Here is a 7,527-nt window from a genome sequence, read left to right on the forward strand (position 1 = left end):
TACACGACTACTGACAGCCGCCGGCAACCGCCAAGATCAGAGACAGCGCAATCCCGGCCGCTTAACCCCTCGTGATTAATAGCGACCGCGGCATCTGATCAGTTATAGATCGCGGCTTCCTCTGTCCTCCGAAGAGACTGCGCGATGCCGACCGGTTATATAAAACCCCCCCACACCGCGCAATTACCGGAAATATAAACCCCCTCACACCGCGCAATCACCGGAAATATAAACCCCTCACACCGCGCAATCAGCGGAAATATAAACCCCCCACACCGCGCAATCACCGGAAATATAAAACCCCTCACACCGCACAATCACCGGAAATATAAACCCCCCACACCGCGCAATCACCGGAAATATAAACCCCTCACACCGCGCAATCACCGGAAATATAAACCCCCTCACACCGCGCAATCACCGGAAATATAAACCCCCCACACCGCGCAATCACCGGAAATATAAACCCCTCACACCGCGCAATCACCGGAAATATAAAACCCCTCACACCGCGCAATCACCGGAAATATAAAACCCCTCACACCGCACAATCACCGGAAATATAAACCCCCTCACACCGCGCAATCACCGGAAATATAAACCCCCCACACCGCGCAATCACCGGAAATATAAACCCCCTCACACTGCGCAATCACCGGAAATATAAACCCCTCACACCGCGCAATCACCGGAAATATAAACCCCTCACACCGCGCAATCACCGGAAATATAAACCCCTCACACCGCGCAATCACCGGAAATATAAACCCCTCACACCGCGCAATCACCGGAAATATAAACCCCCTCACACCGCGCAATCACCGAAAATATAAACCCCCCACACCGCGCAATCACCGGAAATATAAACCCCTCACACCGCGCAATCACCGGAAATATAAAACCCCTCACACCGCGCAATCACCGGAAATATAAAACCCCTCACACCGCACAATCACCGGAAATATAAACCCCCTCACACCGCGCAATCACCGAAAATATAAACCCCCCACACCGCGCAATCACCGGAAATATAAACCCCCCACACCGCGCAATCACCGGAAATATAAACCCCTCCCACCGCGCAATCACCGGAAATATAAACCCCTCACACCGCGCAATCACTGGAAATATAAAACCCCTCACACCGCGCAATCACCGGAAATATGACCCCTCACACCGCGCAATCACCGGAAATATAAACCCCTCACACCGCGCAATCACCGGAAATATAAACCCCCTCACACCGCGCAATCACCGAAAATATAAACCCCCCACACCGCGCAATCACCGGAAATATAAACCCCTCACACCGCGCAATCACCGAAAATATAAAACCCCTCACACCGCGCAATCACCGGAAATATAAACCCCTCACACCGCGCAATCACCGGAAATATAAACCCCTCACACCGCGCAATCACCGGAAATATAAACCTCTCACACCGCGCAATCACCGGAAATATAAACCCCTCACACCGCGCAATCACCGGAAATATAAACCCCTCACACCGCGCAATCACCGGAAATATAAAACCCCTCACACCGCGCAATCACCGGAAATATAAACCCCCCACACCGCGCAATCACCGAAAATATAAACCCCCCACACCGCGCAATCACTGGAAATATAAACCCCTCACACCGCGCAATCACCGGAAATATAAACCCCTCACACCGCGCAATCACCGGAAATATAAACCCCCCACACCGCGCAATCACCGGAAATATAAACCCCTCACACCGCGCAATCACCGGAAATATAAACCCCTCACACCGCGCAATCACCGGAAATATAAACCCCTCACACCGCGCAATCACCGGAAATATAAAACCCCTCACACCGCGCAATCACCGGAAATATAAACCCCTCACACCGCGCAATCACCGGAAATATAAAACTCCTCTCACCGCGCAATCACTGGAAATATAAACCCCTCACACCGCGCAATCACCGGAAATATAAACCCCCTCACACCGCGCAATCACCGGAAATATAAACCCCCCACACCGCGCAATCACCGGAAATATAAACCCCCTCACACCGCGCAATCACCGAAAATATAAACCCCTCACACCGCGCAATCACCGGAAATATAAACCCCTCACACCGCGCAATCACCGGAAATATAAACCCCTCACACCGCGCAATCACCGGAAATATAAACCCCTCACACCGCGCAATCACCGGAAATATAAAACGCCTCACACCGCGCAATCACCGGAAATATAAACCCCTCACACCGCGCAATCACCGGAAATATAAACCCCTCACACCGCGCAATCACCGGAAATATAAACCCCTCACACCGCACAATCACCGGAAATATAAACCCCCCACACCGCGCAATCACCGGAAATATAAACCCCCTCACACCGCGCAATCACCGAAAATATAAACCCCTCACACCGCGCAATCACAGGAAATATAAACCCCCTCACACCGCGCAATCACCGGAAATATAAATCCCCTCACACCGCGCAATCACCGGAAATATAAACCCCCCCACACCGCGCAATCACCAGAAATATAAACCCCTCACACCGCGCAATCACAGGAAATATAACTCCTCACACCGCGCAATCACCGGAAATATAAACCCCTCACACCGCGCAATCACCGGAAATATAAACCCCTCACACCGCGCAATCACCGGAAATATAAAACCCCTCACACAGCGCAATCACCGGAAATATAAAACCCTTCACACCGCGCAATCACCGGAAATATAAACCCCTCACACCGCGCAATCACCGGAAATATAAACCCCCTCACACCGCGCAATCACCGGAAATATAAACCCCCTCACACCGTGCAATCACCAGAAATATAAACCCCTCACACCGCGCAATCACCGGAAATATAAAACCCCTCACACCGTGCAATTACCGGAAATATAAAACCCCCCCACACCGTGCAATCACCGGAAATATAAACCCCTCACACCGCGCAATCACCGAAAATATAAAACCTGTCACACCGCGCAATCACCGGAAATATAAACCCCTCACACCGCGCAATCACCGGAAATATAAAACCCCTCACCGCGCAATCACCGGAAATATAAACCCCCCCCCACACCGCGCAATCACCGGAAATATAAACCCCTCACACCGCGCAATCACCGGAAATATAAACCCCCCACACCGCGCAATCACCGGAAATATAAACCCCTCACACCGCGCAATTACCGGAAATATAAACCCCCCACACCGCGCAATCACCGGAAATATAAACCCCTCACACCACGCAATCACCGGAAATATAAACCCCTCACACTGCGCAATCACCGGAAATATAAACCCCCCCCCACACTGCGCAATCACCGGAAATATAAACCCCTCACACCGCGCAATCACCGGAAATATAAACCCCTCACACCGCGCAATCACCGGAAATATAAACCCCCCACACCGCGCAATCACCGGAAATATAAACCCCCTCACACCGCGCAATCACCGGAAATATAAAACCCCTCACACCGCGCAATCACCGGAAATATAAACCCCTCACACCGCGCAATCACCGGAAATATAAACCCCTCACACCGCACAATCACCGGAAATATAAACCTCACACCGCGCAATCACCGGAAATATAAACCCCCCACACCGCACAATCACCGGAAATATAAACCCCTCGCACCGCGCAATCACCGGAAATATAACCCCCCCCACACCGTGCAATCACCGGAAATATAAAACCCCTCACACCGCGCAATCACCGGAAATATAAACCCCTCACACCGCGCAATCACCGGAAATATAAAACCCCTCACACCGCGCAATCACCAGAAATATAAAACCTGTCACACCGCGCAATCACCGGAAATATAAACCCCTCACACCGCGCAATCACCGGAAATATAAACCCCCCCACACCGCGCAATCACTGGAAATATAAACCCCTCACACCGCGCAATCACCGGAAATATAAACCCCTCACACCGCGCAATCACCGGAAATATAAAACCCCTCACACCGCGCAATCACCGGAAATATAAAACCCCCCACACCGCGCAATCACCGGAAATATAAAACCCCTCACACCGCGCAATCACCGGAAATATAAAACCCCTCACACCGCGCAATCACCGGAAATATAAACCCCTCACACCGCGCAATCACCGGAAATATAAAACCGCTCACACCGCGCAATCACCGGAAATATAAACCCCCTCACACCGCGCAATCACCAGAAATATAAAACCCCCACACCGCGCAATCACCGGAAATATAAACCCCTCACACCGCGCAATCACCGGAAATATAAAACCCCTCACACCGCGCAATCACCGGAAATATAAACCCCTCACACCGCGCAATCACCGGAAATATAAAACCCCTCACACCGCGCAATCACCGGAAATATAAAACCCCTCACACCGCGCAATCACCGGAAATATAAAACCCCTCACACAGCACAATCACCGGAAATATAAAACCCCCCCACACCGCACAATCACCGGAAATATAAACCCCCCCCCCACACCGCGCAATCACCGGAAATATAAAACCCTTCACACCGCGCAATCACCGGAAATATAAACCCCTCACACCGCGCAATCACCGGAAATATAAACCCCCTCACAACGCACAATCACCGGAAATATAAAACCCCTCACACCGCGCAATCACCGGAAATATAAACCCCCTCACACCGTGCAATCACCAGAAATATAAACCCCTCACACCGCGCAATCACCGGAAATATAAAACCCCTCACACCGTGCAATTACCGGAAATATAAAACCCCCCCACACCGTGCAATCACCGGAAATATAAACCCCTCACACCGCGCAATCACCGAAAATATAAAACCTGTCACACCGCGCAATCACCGGAAATATAAACCCCTCACACCGCGCAATCACCGGAAATATAAAACCCCTCACCGCGCAATCACCGGAAATATAACCCCCCCCCCACACCGCGCAATCACCGGAAATATAAAACCCCTCACACCGCGCAATCACCGGAAATATAAAACCCCTCACACCGCGCAATCACCGGAAATATAAACCCCTCACACCGCGCAATCACCGGAAATATAAAACCGCTCACACCGCGCAATCACCGGAAATATAAACCCCCTCACACCGCACAATCACCGGAAATATAAACCCCTCACACCGCGCAATCACCGGAAATATAAACCCCCCTCACACAGCGCAATCACCGGAAATATAAAACCCTCACACCCCGCAATCATCAGAAATATAAAACCCCCCACACCGCGCAATCACCGGAAATATAAAACCCCTCACACCGCGCAATCACCGGAAATATAAACCCCTCACACCGCGCAATCACCGGAAATATAAAACCCCCTCACACAGCGCAATCACCGGAAATATAAAACCCTCACACCCCGCAATCATCAGAAATATAAAACCCCCCACACCGCGCAATCACCGGAAATATAAAACCCCTCACACCGCGCAATCACCGGAAATATAAACCCCTCACACCGCGCAATCACCGGAAATATAAAACCCCTCACACCGCGCAATCACCGGAAATATAAAACCCCTCACACCGCGCAATCACCGGAAATATAAAACCCCTCACACCGCGCAATCACCGGAAACATAAACCCCCTCACACCGCGCAATCACCGGAAATATAAACCCCGTCACACCACGCAATCACCGGAAATATGACCCCTCACACCGCGCAATCACCGGAAATATAAACCCCTCACACCCCGCAATCACCGGAAATATAAACCCCCTCACACCACGCAATCACCGGAAATATGACCCCTCACACCGCGCAATCACCGGAAATATAAACTCCCTCACACCGCGCAATTACCGGAAATATAAACCCCTCACACCGCGCAATCACCGGAAATATAAACCCCTCACACCGCGCAATCACCGGAAATATAAACCCCCCCCCCCACACCGTGCAATCACCGGAAATATAAACCCCTCACACCGCGCAATCACCGGAAATATAAACCCCCCCCACACCGCGCAATCACCGGAAATATAAACCCTTCACACCGCGCAATCACCGGAAATATAAACCCCCCCCACACCGCGCAATCACCGGAAATATAAACCCCTTACACCGCGCAATCACCGGAAATATAAACCCCTCACACCGCGCAATCACCGGAAATATAACCCCCCCCCCCACACCGCGCAATCACCGGAAATATAAACCCCCTCACACCGCGCAATCACCGGAAATATAAAACCCCCACACCGCGCAATCACCGGAAATATAAACCCCTTACACCGCGCAATCACCTGAAATATAAAACACCTCACACCGCGCAATCACCGGAAATATAAAACCCCCCACACCGCGCAATCACCGGAAATATAAACCCCTCACACCGCACAATCACCGGAAATATAAACCTCACACCGCGCAATCACCGGAAATATAAACCCCCTCACACCGCGCAATCCTGGAAATATAAACCCCTCACACCGCGCAATCACCGGAAATATAAACCCCTCACACCGCGCAATCACCGGAAATATAAACCCCTCACACCGCGCAATCACCGGAAATATAAAACCCCCCACACCGCGCAATCACCGGAAATATAAACCCCTCACACCGCGCAATCATCAGAAATATAAAACCCCTCACACCGCGCAATCACCGGAAATATAAACCCCCTCACACCTCGCAATCACCGGAAATATAAAACCCCCCACACCGCGCAATCACCGGAAATATAACCCCCCCCCCACACCGCGTAATCACCGGAAATATAAACCCCCTCACACCGCGAATCACCGGAAATATAAACCCCTCACACCGCGCAATCACCGGAAATATAAAACCCCTCACACCGCGCAATCACCGGAAATATGAACCCCCTCACACCACGAATCACCGGAAATATAAACCCCTCACACCGCGCAATCACCGGAAATATAAACCCCCCACACCGCGCAATCACCGGAAATATAAACCCCTCACACTGCGCAATCACCGGAAATATAAACCCCTCACACCGCGCAATCACCGGAAATATAAAACCCCTCACACCGCGCAATCACCAGAAATATAAAACCCCTCACACCGCGCAATCACCGGAAATATAAAACCCCTCACACCGCGCAATCACCGGAAATATAAACCCCTCACACCGCGCAATCACCGGAAATATAAACCCCTCACACCGCGCAATCACCGAAAATATAAACCCATCACACCGCGCAATCACCGGAAATATAAACCCCCCCACACCGCGCAATCACCGGAAATATAAACCCCTCACACCGCGCAATCACCGGAAATATAAAACCCCTCACACCGCGCAATCACCAGAAATATAAAACCTCTCACACCGCGCAATCACCGGAAATATAATCCACTCACACCGCGCAATCACCGTAAATATAAACCCCTCACACCGCGCAATCACCGGAAATATAAACCCCTCACACCGCGCAATCACCGGAAATATAAACTCCCTCACACCGCGCAATCACCGGAAATATAAACCCCTCACACCGCGCAATCACCGGAAATATAAACCCCTCACACCGCGCAATCACC

Source organism: Rhinoderma darwinii (genome assembly GCF_050947455.1).
Source record: "Rhinoderma darwinii isolate aRhiDar2 chromosome 1 unlocalized genomic scaffold, aRhiDar2.hap1 SUPER_1_unloc_29, whole genome shotgun sequence".
In the NCBI taxonomy this organism is placed as follows: domain Eukaryota; kingdom Metazoa; phylum Chordata; class Amphibia; order Anura; family Rhinodermatidae; genus Rhinoderma; species Rhinoderma darwinii.